Raw genomic sequence first — 15,584 nt, 5'->3', positions numbered from 1 at the left:
TAAATACAACAATCATGGAAAACCACAATTTTTATAATAGCCACTCGACCAAAGGAAGAGAGCAGCAGGCAATGCCAGAATTGCAGTGTGCCGCATATCCTTGCAGCACATTTATTAAGGTTACCACTCTTTAATTCCGATCTTGTATTGTAAATCTGTATGCTTAGCTATTTGAAAGTGACGGGTTCCCAGTGTAGTGTGGGTTCCCAGTGTACCGTGTCCCCAAGATCAGAGGATCTATCCGTTGTCGATGGACATTTCATTTGGAACGTACAGGACTTTTCCCAGTTAATTTTGAGGCCTGATTTCCATCCGAATTCTGTCAGTAGAGGCCCTGGGAGGGGCAATGACCATTCCAAGTCTTTTAGGAATATTAATGCATCATCTGCATACCATGCTGCTGCGTGATGTTTGTCCCTCCCCAAGAAATTCACCACTCGTGGCCCTTTACTCGCATCAAACCATCTAACAGCTCTAGGGCAAAGACAAAATTGTGGAAAAAGGCATTCCAGTCTGGTGCCTTGCTGCAGGTGCCATCTGCTGAATAAATGTCAACTGTGCGGAGCCTAGTTAGAGATTTTGTGTAGAGTAAATGTATCCACTTGAAGAAGCCATTGACGATTCCCATTGTTGATAACACAGAGAACAAGTATGGCCATAGCAGGGTATCGAAGGCCTTAGCAATGTCCAGGTATAATTCTGTCGGGGTTCCAGGGTCTTGCATCACCTGTTCCATTATGTGTAGGTTACAGCAAGTATTTAAGTGTGTTTTACATCCTGGGACATCCGGATGTACTAACATGTACTGTGGTAAATAAGGTAAAAGCCTATTTGTAAGGATCCTTCCCAGTATTTTGTATTCTGTGTCCAGTAACAAGAGCGGACTGTAGGCTTGGACGTCTAATGGCGTCCCTTATGGACTCCAGGAGAAGACCTACTCACAGTACCTCTGTGTACATGTGGAGTAATCTAGGGGGCAGTTTGGACCAGTATTGTGTGTAGAACTCAGGAGGTAGGTTGTCATCTCTGAAGTCTTCCATCCTGGTAATTGGTGTATGGCCGTACTCACTTCCGCCAACTCCAGATCCGCCTCCAAAGCCTTGGTCTGCGCTGTGGTAAGTCTCTGTATTTGGGCCCTCATTAGAAATTGAGAAATATGAGTGCTCTGTGGAGTCTCTGTGGTTGAGTAGAGAGATTTATAATATTCAGCAAGTATGCAATGAATGGCTCCCTGACTCATGGCTATATGGACTGTGTGCTGTCGGATGGCACCTATAGGTTTCAGCAGAGTCTCCAACTACAGTAGCCAAGCCAATAGGCAGCTCAAGCGATCGATCCCCTTCTCCACGTTGTCACATGAGTTATTCTTCATAGTGCAGGAAGCACAAACGTTCTATTAGGGATTGGTGTGTTTTCATCAGCTCTATCAGGCATGGTCTATCTTGCAGGTTCTTCTACTACTGCCCTTTGTAGGTCCCTGCTTCGTTCTACATCTAGGAGCTCCCTCACAAGGGTTCGCCTTAACTCCATTGGAAGTCTTAATGCTTATCCCTGTATGACTACCTTGAAGGTATTAAACAACAACAAAGGAGTGACTAAAGTCACACCAGGAGACTGCTGGCTCGACACAACAAAACAGCTCGGGACATAAACCAGTGTTTTTAAAAGAACCCTCACTCACCGACCTGGTCGGTGACATGCTTCATCATAGGGTTCCACCAGGAGGGCCTAATGCCTCCCTGGTGTGCTTCTACGCTTGTTGTTACAGCGGAGCAGAAAAAACAAAGCTGTTGTTTATGTGAAAAAAGTGAAGATTAATAGACCACTGGTTATAGACTATCCACTACTTTATTCAAAGCTGGCGAATCGTCATTAAAAGAAAATGGTCGGATGTGGCCTGGGTCTATAAAGTAACCAGTGTCATCCGATTTAAAAGTGAAAGGTTGGTCAACATGTTTCTGCTTTTAGTTGCTAATCGCTAAGCATTCATCAGGACCTATTCGTGGTTCCTCGGCGGTATGCGCACCCTAAGGCGTACCCTAACCTGGGGAACAATCAGTGGTAACAACTCACAGTTTATACCAGTGGTCAATTTCTTGTTTTCATTAGACCATTAGAGCCTGCAAATAAACAGAGTAAAAAAAACACTAATTCAGCATTAAGTAAATCTATACTACTATTATAAAGAGAGAACTTGCACCTTTTGGCCAGGTAAACTCGGGAACCACAGCACCAATCACAACAAGCAATACAGCGTTGGAAAGGGCAGTTGCAGCAGAAGGACATAGGCTATGCAGACGCCCACCATATACATTTTAAATGTAAAAGAACCGTGCCAGAAAAGTAGTCCCTTGTGGGCGTGTCTGCATTGTGCTGTGGGTGTGTGCTGGGGGCGTGGCAATCGCTGGGGGCATTCCGTCACGAGTGTTGTTTTTTCTTCCCAGGTTCTATACATTCCTGCTCCCTTTAAATAGTAATTCAGTGGAGGTCCCATTCTCTTAGAACCACACCAAGCACAGTTATGGGCAAAAATACAACTAAAAGGCCCTGCAAAGCATTATGGGATAAGCTTAGCATAATTTTTAGCATTCATGAAAGGGTTTCAATGTTTTTGAATTTTACTCATCAGGGACATCTTGGGACGACGAGGTGAACTGCAGCTTGATGTATAATATTTTAAATGCTATTGCATTTGCCTCATAAGGGGCATCTAGGGACGGCGAGGTGAACTGCAGCTTGATATATAATATTTTAAATGCTATTGCATTTGCATCATCAGGGAAATCTAGGGACATGAGGTGAACTGCAGCTTGATGTGTAATATTTTAAATGCTATTGAATTTGCCTCATCAGGGACATCTAGGGACCATGAGGTGAACTGCAGCTTGATGTATAATATTTTAAATGCTATTGCATTTGCCTCTTGGGGACAACTGGGGAGAACTGCAGCTCTTTGTAGTATTATTTGGATACTATAATATTCACTTCCCACTGCTAATCTTGTCCCATAATGGTTTGCAGGGGCTTGATCTCAAAATCATCACCTCTCTCACTGCTTGCTGGAAGCTAATTTCACTTTTGTGAAATGACTAAATGCATTTTAGCATGTAGAAATACTTGTTATTTTACCTTGAATATATGATGTTTCTGTATTAATAATTGGAAATCTGACGGAACGAAATATTGCGGATTTATTGTACCAAGTTTGCGCCAATTCCGCCCACCCCTACTTTAAATACCCCTGCACCCCATAATCATAACCCACCCTTACTCTATAAAATACCCCAACACCCTTAAACACTAACCTATCTTAACCCTATAAATATACCCTGTACCCCAAAACCCAAACCTATCCCTAAACCCTAAAAATACCCCTGTACCCCAAAACCTAGCCCTGAACCCTATAAATACCCCTGTACCTCAAAACCCAAACATACCCCTGAACCCTAAAAATACCCCTGTACCCCAAAACCCAAACCTACCCCTGAACCCTAAAATACCCCTGTACCCCAAAACCCAAACCTAGCCCATAACCCTTAAAATACCCCTGTACCCCAAAACCCAAACCTACCCCTGAACCCTAAAAATACCCCTGAACCCCAAAACCCAAACCTAGCCCAGAACCCTAAAATACCCCTGTATCCCAAAACCCAAACCTAGCCCTGAACCCTAAAAATACCCCTGTGCCCCAAAACCCAAACCTAGCCCTGAACCCGTAAAATACCCCTGTACCCCAAAACCCAAACCTACCCCTGAACCCTAAAAATACCCCTATACCCAAACCTAGCCCTGAACCCTAAAAATACCCCTGTACCCCGTAACCCAAAACTATATCTGAACCATTAAAATACCCAAACACCCCAAAACATATACCTCAGTACCCCAAAACATATACCCCTATACCCATACTTGCCTTATCCAAACATTTTTAAAAAACATGCTTTTACCATTCATGCATTTACAACGAATTTCGTTGTTATTGTATGCGTGGTAAAAGCATATAAAATGTAATGCCATGCGTTATAATTAAGGCTCCCGGTTTTCCGTTTAAACGGATTTTTACATATAAATACAGACAGAAAGCTTTTTGTTTTTTGTCTGTATTTATATATAAAAACGGGAAAATACTAACAAAGCCAATGCTCCTCCTGCCTCTGTGCTCCTCTGTAAAATCTGAGTCAGAGCCTCAGAGGTGCACAGGGGCGTCGAAAAGAAATGGGAAGCTGCTGCCCTGAAACTGCTCCAGAGACATGGAGGGGAGGGGTGGCTGCCCTGTCTGCAGAGACATTCCAGCCCCCCCTCACAGCGGCAGTTCACGCAACATAATTGATGGAGCACTTCAAGCAGCGATGTCCATTAAGAGGTGTGAAAACACCTCAGGACATCGTCTGCAGCTCCAGCAACCTTTTGTTTGTTAGGTCTCACATGTAGGGGATATAGAGCACAACTTGAATGGGAAGTAATTTTGCCACAAATCTGAGTGGGCCTTTGAGAAGGGTGGGTTGCTTAGTGAAAGGCTGGACGTTTTTTGAAAGAGGTGGCCGTGGGTGTAGTCAATGTGATCTAAATGCCTAGGGACATAAGCAAAGTGTTGTGGCACATGGGAACTACAGGCAGGCAAGAGCAAAGTTAGGTAATCGCCGTTTGACACACAGATTGGGAGCTAGTGCTGCAAGGGGTGATGTGCCATGGGAGAAAAATCCACAGGGGTTTACATATTCCGTAGGAAAGAGATTTTTAGGAACTGGGAGCAATTGGCAAAATATGTCTTGGGAAATATGCACTGTTTTGCTAAATAGTTGGGGAGAGTTGTGAAAGGTGAATATGACACGTGAGCGAGCGCTAACAGCAGTGATAGGATTGGAGGGGGCGTCGTTCAGAGACAGCAATTTGCTCCTGAGGGAGGATGGAGGGGCTGGTATGGGAGAAAGCTTCAGGCGGTGTTGTGCTCAGTGGAGGAGTGAGAGGCATGCTTACTGGTATGTGGGCAGAGATAGAGAACTGCATGTATGAGGTGACTTGGTAGAGACATCTGCTGGCTAGAATGTCCCCGGAGGCTGGGCTTGTTGCAAGCAATGATGAGTTTTGGGAGAGAGAGATGCAGTAGGTGAAGTGCAATGGGAGAGAAAGCTTCATGGAGTGTTGTTCCAAAAGAGAAACAGCTGCAGAGGAAGTGCGGTGCCATGGAGACAGAGAGGGGCCCAGAAGAGATGTGGACGCATCCAGGAGATACAATTCTGCAAGGTTGATGTGCTTTGCATGAGAGCTCCAGGGGTGAGACAACTTGTGAGCGAGACCTGAATGGTGCGAGCTGCACGTGTGCTAGAAACGAAAGACGCAGGAGGCAAGGCGTGACTTAGGAGAGAGATCGGCAGGGGTTGGTGCTCTCTAAGAAAGCTTTGAGCTTGGAGATGCATCCTTAGGGGGAGAAACATATCTGTAGGCTGTGACATACCCTAGATAGATACCCAAAAGTAGTGGGATGTGCCTTAAGAGAGACGGCTGCAGAAAAGAGCCATGCCCCAAGGAAAAGTTGTGAAGCAGATCTGTTCCTGGAAAGATAGCTAAATGCGCAAATGAGACCTACTCAAAATCACTAATTCTACACAGCTTTTCTTAGAGGACAGGGAAGAAATGTACTCCCAATATGTAAAGTGCACTTAGCATAGGCTCCAATTTAAAAAACAGCTATAACAACCTAGTGCAACTTAAATAAATGTCGAAAAATACTAGCTTTAGCGTTTTTTTTTTCTTGCGTCAAAAATAAATGTGGATAAATACAGAAAAAATGACCAAAAAATAAATATGGATAAATACAGACGGAAATGTGAAAAAAATAAATACCATAAAACCGGGAGCCCTAGTTATAATGGCATTGCGGAGTCATGGTACTTTCGTAATGAAAGTATGCAGAGTGATGGTATGCGGAAAGAAATTTGCGGAATAATGGGTGTTTACCCTCCCCCGTAAGTACATTGGTGGCACGGTGGCCTACATCTCCAGCAACATACTCATATTTTTTCACCACCAATTGGAAAAATGCACTGGTCTCTCTCATTGATGCCCAGCACCGACATACACTTTTAGACACTCTTCCCACCACAAGTTCTAGATTTGCGAACTTTAGAGATGGGGAGCTACGTTAGAATCTCGGCATCAGCTCAACATCCTGTGATTCCAGGCAAATCGCTTTGTCTCCCCGTGCCTACCACAAATCAATGTGTTCTTCTGTAATGCAAATTGTGTTCATGCCATGTTGTCTAGTTCGCGCTATATAATATTGCAAGGAAAATAAAGTAGGGAAACTCGAGTTCACACACTACTGAACGCGCACTCTTAAGTGCATCAGCAGTGCACTTTGAATCGGAGCGTTTCACAGGCCTGTCACAGATAAGAAATGCTATCATAATGAAATCCTACGAAACAATATACTACTGGCCGGCAGCAATTCATACCCGGACAACGTCGGGACGGGCTGCTAGTACATTTCTATACAACAGGCAAACATTCTGTATCAATATGGTGATGTCCGGGCTATAATTCATGCTCAGAAGAAAGCATTAGTCCACTCAACAATTATCAAAAAAGAAGTAACCCAAAACATGCAGAAATTTGTGTTTGAGTTATACCAGAAATCACAATTTGTGAAATTTCCTTTTGATTAACTAATCCAATAGAAATTATATATAGCATTCATGTTAGCTAATATAGAAAAACATCCAGTTTTGGATAAATGGCTCAATTTCACAAGTGCTCAAAGAAAGTTGAAAAGAGCGATGCAACATTCAGACATACTCGCTATAAAAATCAATAGAAGCCTGTCCAGTAAGGCGGTCACTATAACATATAGCGAGTACAGAGACAAACAAACGTAACACTATGGAGAAGAAAGGGGGCTTACATTCACTCGTATTGTGGAATACAACATGGGTCCGCAAGGGAGGAGGAACGCACACCCCGGTATCTAGAACAAGGAAGGGCAAAATAATTCTACATTGCAAGCCCGTTCAGTTTTAAAATTAAGCGTAAGAAAGCGGGATCAGAAACAGATTCTTACTTACTTCCCACTACGTACGCTCCGCTAAGGACCTAATTTGGTTCTACCCGACCCGAATGTTAGCGTGCTGTGAGATTTCCTGTTTGAAATACACGAAGCACTGTCACGTGACACCGCAAGGTAACGCGTGACGTGGTTGCTGTCTTACTGCCGGAGTTTGCAACAACTAGTGCCAACCTCTGGTATATAGTAAAACAAAACTTTATTGTTTCAATATTGAACAGAGGCTGGGAAATAATTACTTAGTCTGATATGTAAAAAAAGGTAAATTAAGAAATGCGTGTACCACGGTTTTTATGGTGAAGGAATGAGGAACTAGAGATATGGCCCCGATACCCCGTCACAAAATTGTATAAAAAAGGCGTGCCTCATTCCTTCACCATAAAAAAGGGGTTATATATAAATGCTTAAAATTATACACACATGGTATCAACACCATATTTATTTTATTTATTTGAAGAGTTTTATATAGCGCTGGCTAGACCCGGAGTTATCAGAGCGCTTTACATGAGGAACATTGAGTTACAAGATACAAATAAATCAGTTACGAGAGCATAGTAAAAACACAGGCAAATGACCGTTGGGATGATATAGGCATATCAACGATTGGGGATATGTGGCAGAAAGCAGAAGTACTCTTGTTTGCTACCCTACGACAGCAATATGACCTAGCCCACTCTGAACAGTTTAGGTATGTACAGGTAAGACACGCATTAATGACAGCTCTGACGCCGAAGTCCAGGAGGCGTCCCCTCCGGAGGACAGGCTATTAACAGACTATATGCCAAAGAAAGCGACTTCCCTAATTTACCGTAAGTTAATAAACAATTTACCTGATCCAACAGGAACCCTGCGGGAGAAATGGTCTCATGACTGTGGGGAGATGGATGACTCAGAGTGGGAGGAGGCATTGGCGTCACCGAAAGAAGTGGGGCATTCCCTCACGTCTCCGGTTGGTACAACTGCGTATATTACGCCGCTCCTACTACACTAGAGCCACTTTACACAAGATAGGAAGGATAGATCATCCCTACTGCCTAAGAGGATGTGGTAAGGAAGGGACTTTCTATGACAGCATATGGGACTGCCCCAGGATAGCGGAATACTGGACCTAGGTATTACAAACTATATTACAGTCGGAGGGGGTCTCCCTGCTGCCAGAGCCCAGACATTGTCTTTTAAATATATGGGAACCCAATGATCTTACACGGTCACTACAAAGCTGGGCGACACTAGGTATGATGATTGCTAAGAGAAATATAGCTCAAAAATGGGGTGCAGCAGAGAAACCTACCCTAGCTGCATGGAGGGGTGATATGGATGAGGCCATGATAACGGAGAGGGCAGTGTTTCGCAACAGGGGTTGCCCAAATAAATGGAAGAACATTTGGGGGACATGGAATACGTATAGAGGGAACATCTGTGAACCACCAACAGATACTGAAGATGCCACTTCAGACTTGGAATAGGGCCTTAGGAACCCGACAAGCAGTGAAAAGTCAGACCACAACTATTGAGATAATATATAATCGTGACTGTGTCGTAATTGAACGTGTTTCTACTGAGAGAACACTGTGTGAATTTATATGTTTACAGAAGCTGTATTGTATTTTTTCAAAAATGCAAATAAATATATTTTCAAAAAAAAAGTGTGCAGTAAGATGTACACACAGTACATAATTTTAACTCCCTGACTCTGGGACCCCATAATGGAGCGAGACCAAAGGTACATGACAGATTTGACAAGAGGGTTGCTTGTTAAAATGGATCTTTACTGACAAACTTCTATAGAGGGCCAAGACATGACCTCCTGTGGCTCAGTTACAAATTTGAAAAAAAGCTGTACACCTTGCTGCAAATTTGTGCTTCCCCCTTGACCAGACCGTGTGACCTGTGGCAAAATGTGTTATCCCTGTCCTTTAGTTAACTTATTTGAAAATTGGGAAGCGGGCATGATTCTCTACACAGTGTGCCCCAGTCATGAAACATTTATCCATTACATTATTAAGGGGGAGATAATTGTTATACTATGCTCACAAAGAGTTTCACTTAGAATCGTATTGTGCCCTAGTTCTGTTTTGTTCTTCCAGCTTTGTTCTCTTATGGGTTACAAGGCTTTGTTGTCTCGTAGGTACCAAAGCTGCTTTGCAACACAGTCCATCCTGTCTGGTTCTGTAATGGCAATTATTTTCTACAAAGGCAGGAATGGATGACCACCTATCCTCAGCTCCAGATTTGCCTATAGAAAAATGCTCTCAAAAGGTTTAGTTATCAAACATTGGTAAGACAGCTTCTACATAAGTGTAAAACAAATGTTGGAGCTAATTCTGCATTCATGTTTTAGCCTGACTTTAAAACCATGATTTGTATATTTCACCATTAAATAAAACAAATAATTGCCAGCAAAAAACCCCCCAAAAAACCACAGGCAAAAAACAATGTTACAGTAGTTCGTTGGAAGGAGGGGGAGGAAGGACACACAGAGGGGAGACCAGAAGAGCTGTGCCCAAGGTCCGGCTGGGTAGGTGACGGCCGAGGGGGAAAACCAGGGCCGATCTCCTTTATAGATGTCCAGCAGCTCCACAGGGCATCAGCCATGATGCTCAGGTCTCCGATGTCAGGGATAACAAGAACAACAGTTTTGCATAGTTACATTTAGTTACAGTTGCATAGACAACTATGTAAGGACAAGTCCCCAATGGTGAATGGATGGAAATGGGGAGGGGAGTAGAAACAGGGGGATGGGAAGCAGATCAGTTCTGGCAGATCAGTTATGGCAGCCCAAAAAGATTAGAGTAAGCGGGCCCAAACCCAAGTGGGGACACATAGTCACTAAGTCCAGTGCCAAATTCAATCACTGTGTTGGGTCATCTCAGTAATTTAGGGGACCTTAAGGCTGGGTGAAAATAAGGGAGCCTGTTAGAATCGTTTTGGTGGTCGCAATCGCACTCGGTGTGTGCTTTGTAGACACTGGTTGTCTAGGTGGGTGGTGCAGTCAAGGTTAAGCTCACTGTGCTATGAGCTAACTAACATCCAAAATGCGGCACTTCCCTCAGGAGTGTCGTCTCCTCGACGCACTCTGAAATGAACTTCGCGTTATTTGAACATAAAGTGGTTTAGTCAATTTTTTGTAGAAATTTCAAATGTTCTTTAATTCATTTTATTCCTTCATACACATTTTATGAAGGAATAAAATGAATTAAAGAACATTTGAAATTTCTACAAACAATTGACTAAACCACTTTATGTTCAAATAACGCGAAGTTCATTTCAGAGTGCGTCGAGGAGACGACACTCCTGAGGGAAGTGCCGCACTTTGGATGAAAATAAGGGAGCCTCATTTGTGGCCATTAATGTCTGGGGTGGGGGGAGAGCATCCCAGAGGGAGCCATCCAGGGGCAATGGACAGGCAGGCGGCCAAAGCCGTGGACTGGCAGCAAGCAGTGATCCAGGAATCCGTCGAGGCCAACAAGATGGTGGGCACAGAGTAACAGTCACAACAACCTCAGCACAAAATGGCAGGATCATCTCTGTCTGCAGCCCCAAGATCTGGCTGTAGGGGTCTCCATCCCATTTTGGATGAATGGGTCTAGTTATGAGTGCAGTGACCAATCAAGAGACTCTGGTGTTGGGTAGCTGAATATGGGTATGTTGGAGGAGAAGTAGGTGGAGGTGGTGATTGCCTGTGAGTGAGAGGTTGGGTGGAGGGATTGTAGCCTTGTCCATGTGCTTCTTGAGCATTAGATGTTGTGGTGCATTGAAAACAAGCTCCTACTCAAAGGTTAGATTACGTTTCTTTGCAATTGGGGACAGCATGGCTGAAGGCCTTCCTCAGGGCAGCTCAGTAGTAATTTTTGGTGGAAAAGAGTCGCTTTTGCTTGGCGTCGAGCTCCAAGGTCAGTTTTTCCAGGATGGGTGCCTTGGATTCCTCCAGTTCTGGCGATGATTTCAACTCTGAAGGAGGACATTCAGTTCCCTTTGTTTGGGGGTCAGCAGTACGCCCCTCTAATATTGTATATCTGCCCTCTGCATCTATCTCAGTCTGTTGTGTAAGTAGGGCCACCCATACCAGTGTACCTCTTACATAGGCTGGATAAGTAGCCCCATAAATTCTAGATATCCAGCGTTTTTCCACTCTGCGAAGCTCGACACCTGTCGAGTGTCTACTGTAATGGGCATATATGTATGTGTCCGCGTTTGAGGACACTGAGTACCCCGTGACGTTTGGCAGGGGAGCCACTCCTCTCCCACTCCATTTGATAAAGTTGTATGTACATGGCACATTTAATTGTCAATGTAGCGGGAGAGTAGTATCTTGTGAACACCTTGTGTCCGCGGGGGCGGGGGAATGACTGCTGTGGTGAATATTTTGTGTGAAAGTGTACATCATTTAGTCATGTGAGTGCTTGTTCCCGTAGCCTTTTCCAAGCCCCACACGCTTCAACCAGTAAATAGCAAATAAAACAGAACTGAAACATGATTAACAACAAATGAACTATAACTTGCATGCTCTTACCCATTGGTATCTCGTTGGGAGGTGTGTTTTGTGAATATACATCAGTGAGCTCTCCGCCACCAACAAAATTGGAGTGTCTACACACCAATGCCATAATGAAGTCCGCATATCTCCAGTCGGACTGACCGTGCAGTGAAGACAAGCATTTGTCCAGGTTAAATTAAATCATCAGCTGTCCAAGGAGTGACCAGGGGCTGCTGCCAGTGATTCCTGGTCATCTGTGAGCGAAGCCTTCATGTCTCCTTGCACCTCACCAGATGTTGATGGAATGTTCTTCCTCCCTCATTGTGTGAATGTCCTCAATGAAGGATTCTTGTTCCGCCACTGCGAGTTCTTTTGTGGGGTCCCCCGTAGGTATCCACAGCTTGCAGTGTAAGTCAGCATCCCCCTTTTGGTCTCTGGGCATGAGAGCGAAGCTGCAAGATGGCGTGGACCTCAGCCTCCAGCCAGGTCCACACCTCTTCTGGCGTGGAAAAGAATTGCGTCTTGTTGTTAGATGTGAGCCTCGATTTAGCAGGATACAATAGGCCATAAGATATGTTCAGTGCTCACAGTACCTGTTTGGCTGTCTGAAAGCCCTATCCTGACCTCTGCTGTGGTTGTGTAATTCGGAAAATTTTGACTTTTATGACTGGTCATGTCCCCTGGCTCACCCCCCTTGTAGTATATCGCCCCAGTCTCTATAGTTCAACAACCTCACCACCATTGGTCTTGATGGGCCACCTGGCGGGGGTTGTGTATATTTAATCCTTCTGCACACGTATACTTGTTTCCACACCATTGGAAGGCGTTAGCCGAAACACATCTGTTGTTGCAAAGTGTTACTAAGAAATAAAACTTTTGTAACCCACACCCGTGAGTGCTGAACTTTGTGCTTATGAGGCATGGAGAGTGGGAGCAGTAGGGATGTTCTCGTTAGGCTCAGATTTTACTTGTACAAAACCATAGAAATTCAACAGTTATAGTACCTGAGCTAACTATAACTTACTCCCCGCAATGCACTGATTATGACCTCACATATTACAGCACTCATGACATGGTCAGTGACCTCGTCTAGTGATTGTAAGGGTTTTCTAATAATTTATGAGTGTTAAACGTATATACTAAGCTACTACAAAAGTTGAATTAATATTCTAGGTGTACTACTGAGAGATAATACTTATAACATATAAAATGTGATTGTATTTATCCGTGTGTCAATGGGTGTTTGAGTGGCTTTATGGGTCTTTGTGTGGGTGTAGGAGTAGCTGTGTGAGTGAGTGGCTGTATTGGTGAGTGAGTGGGTGTTATAGTGGCTGTATAGTCGAGTGAGTGGGTGTCCGAATGGCTGTTTGAGTGATTGACTGGGTGTGTATGTGTGCTGTATGGGTGAGTGACTCATTGAGTGAAGTTTGGTTAAGTGTGTTGGTGTGTAAGTTGCTGTATTGGAGATTATGAGTCTGAGTGAATGGCTGTACGGGTGAGTGAGCGGACGTGTGAGTACTTGTGTGGATGTGTTAATGGGTATGTAAGTGGTTGGGTGTGTGATTTAGTGAGTGTGATTGGCTGTATGGGTGAGTGAGTGGCTGTTTGAGAGCCTGTATGAGTGAGTGAGTGGGAGTGTAAGTGGTTTTGTGTGTGTGTGAGTGGCTCTATAGATGAGTAAGTGGATGAATGAGTACTTTTGTGGGTCTATAAATGGGTATGTGACTGGCTAGTTGGGTGTTTGAGAGGGCGTACAAGAGGTTGTATTGGGGTGAGGGGGTGTACCATTTTGTCAAAACAATACCATATTTGACTCATTTCTCGGTTCCCTCCAGGGAATCCACAAACTCTGGGAATCTTCAACATGCTGGGAAAATTTGGCCTGCATACCTTTTGTGAACATTAAGTTATGAAGGCTTTAAATCAAAGTGCCCCAAACATTAAAAAAAGTCTCACAGTGGGGATAAAAAATTTCAGTAGTTAAAGGGTTCAGTTCACGACAGCAATACAAACTTCATCTTCTTTTACTCCTTTCCCTAAGACTCATTTGATGGTACAGTTTCTCTATAGTATAGCAAGGATCAGCATACACAAAGTAGCCCAGCTGTTATCAAAATGTTCTTATAAAAACTAGACATGTTTACTTTTCCAATACTTGGTTTTGTAAGTGTCAAGTGGTTTCCTGTTGATATTAAAGTTCTCTGCTACACTGAGTCTTGCTAGACTGACCGATTCTAAATATTTTCACAAAGACTATACAGTGTGATAATTTGTTTTTATAGAGTCCTTGCTTCTGTACATTTGCTGATTTGTAGCATGGCAAGACATTTCAGCAGCACAATAAATGTTTACAGATTTTGTATTTTTTATTTACTTTGTAAGTTCTCCGTTTTTAGGTGAACATATACCCTATTTTGTTTACAGGCTTGTATTTTATAGTTCATCATTTTTCCATGTTTTGTTTGGGGAATGTCTAAACTTGTTTTCTGTAACCTTCTCAGCAGAGAAACTCACCATAATTAAAGTAACACATTTAGAGAAGTTGACTTCTTGGGATAAAAAATCAGGCAGACCAGCTGACCGAAGTGTGTGAATATTTCAGATTGAATGCAGAGTGTCTATTAAAGTGGGGCTTCTAACACACAGGCATCTCTCTCAAGTAGCTAAAAGTTTGGTTCCTATTGTAACGTTTCTATGGCACCTACTACCCTTATGTGCAGCACTAAAGCTTTTTTCTTTATGGGTGGTACACTATACCATGAAGGGTGTTTGGTTGTTAGAGTATTGTCTTTGTTTTGAGCCGGTGCAGGAAGTGTTTCCATGTCATGATTTAAGAACGCTGTGGTGTGATTATCGTAGCTCTTAACACTGTGATGGATGAAGAAGTGTGAGATAGGCACACAATTTATGGTTTTCATTTAGCTGGCAGCTTTGAGCAGCTCTGCGGGTCCCATTACAGAATTACTTGTGGTCACTATCTGGAGAGTTGGTCATTGCACGGGGTTGTCCGTCTCAGATATTTTTTTTCTTTATTTGTGGTCCTGGGCAGGTATAGCTTGGAGCGATAGATGATAAGTTCTTCTGAGTTGAGCTTTGCTATTATCATTCCTTATTTGCTTATCATTATGAGATGTCACTAAGCGGTCACAGCATGAGGTTAGTAGGGACCTGCAGTGGTGGACTAAATTGGCCATCTAGTGGCCAAAGGTATGTGGTAGATATCTTTAGTTAATCCACATCTGTTCAGTTGGTGATGGGTGCTGCACTGCTGTGGCCTGGCACAGTACAGGGTGATAGACATGACTTACAGTTCAGTTCTATGTGAGTATGAGGGCCAAGCAGAATAAGGGAAGTATTATGCAGCCTGTTTGAACTACAGTCAGCTGTGCGATGGCTGTAGGCTATATTATTAGTGAGGGCCAAGAGGGTTTTGTAAGAGTTTGCATTAGTGAATGAATTAATTAAGAGGTTTCTAAAGCACATGGCTACTCCAAAGTGTGTCCCAGTGCTAGGAGGGAAATAAAAAGTCAGAAAAAAGAAAATAACTCATTAGCGAGTTTAGAGCCAAGTCTTAAGTTGCTTTCGAAACTACATCATACCGAGATTAGAAACAGGTCAGCCCATCGCAACTTGTCTGAACATAGAGCGTTTTACAGTGTTTTCGAACATGAGGACAGTGTACTGAATGGGCTGTTCCAGATCTGTGGACAATATTTGTACTTAAAGTAGTGATTACTGTTCTGGGGTTTACCCAAGGATATGGTTTGTTGTTGTTGTAATCTTGAAGTGCTATGTTTTCCTCTCTCTCCTGAGCTGAAAATGTCCTTTGATGCTTACGATCTTCACTGGTAGTGATTTTCAGAGCTTCTTCGCTTCCTGTAATGAGAAAGTTGTGGTACACAAACAAGGATGCGTAGTCCAGGTGTAGTAGAAGATCCCTCTTTATTGACAGGTAGTTAAGGTGGCAGGTTACAAGATAGGAAGTTACAAGGAGAAACCCCACCAGGAGAGAGCTACCAGCTCCTCAGCCTGAGATGACCAACTGAC

Source organism: Lissotriton vulgaris, unplaced genomic scaffold (genome assembly GCF_964263255.1).
Source record: "Lissotriton vulgaris unplaced genomic scaffold, aLisVul1.2 SCAFFOLD_740, whole genome shotgun sequence".
Taxonomy (NCBI): Eukaryota; Metazoa; Chordata; class Amphibia; order Caudata; family Salamandridae; genus Lissotriton; species Lissotriton vulgaris.
The sequence above is the reverse complement of the archived record's forward strand: the minus strand, read 5'-3'. Positions refer to the sequence as shown.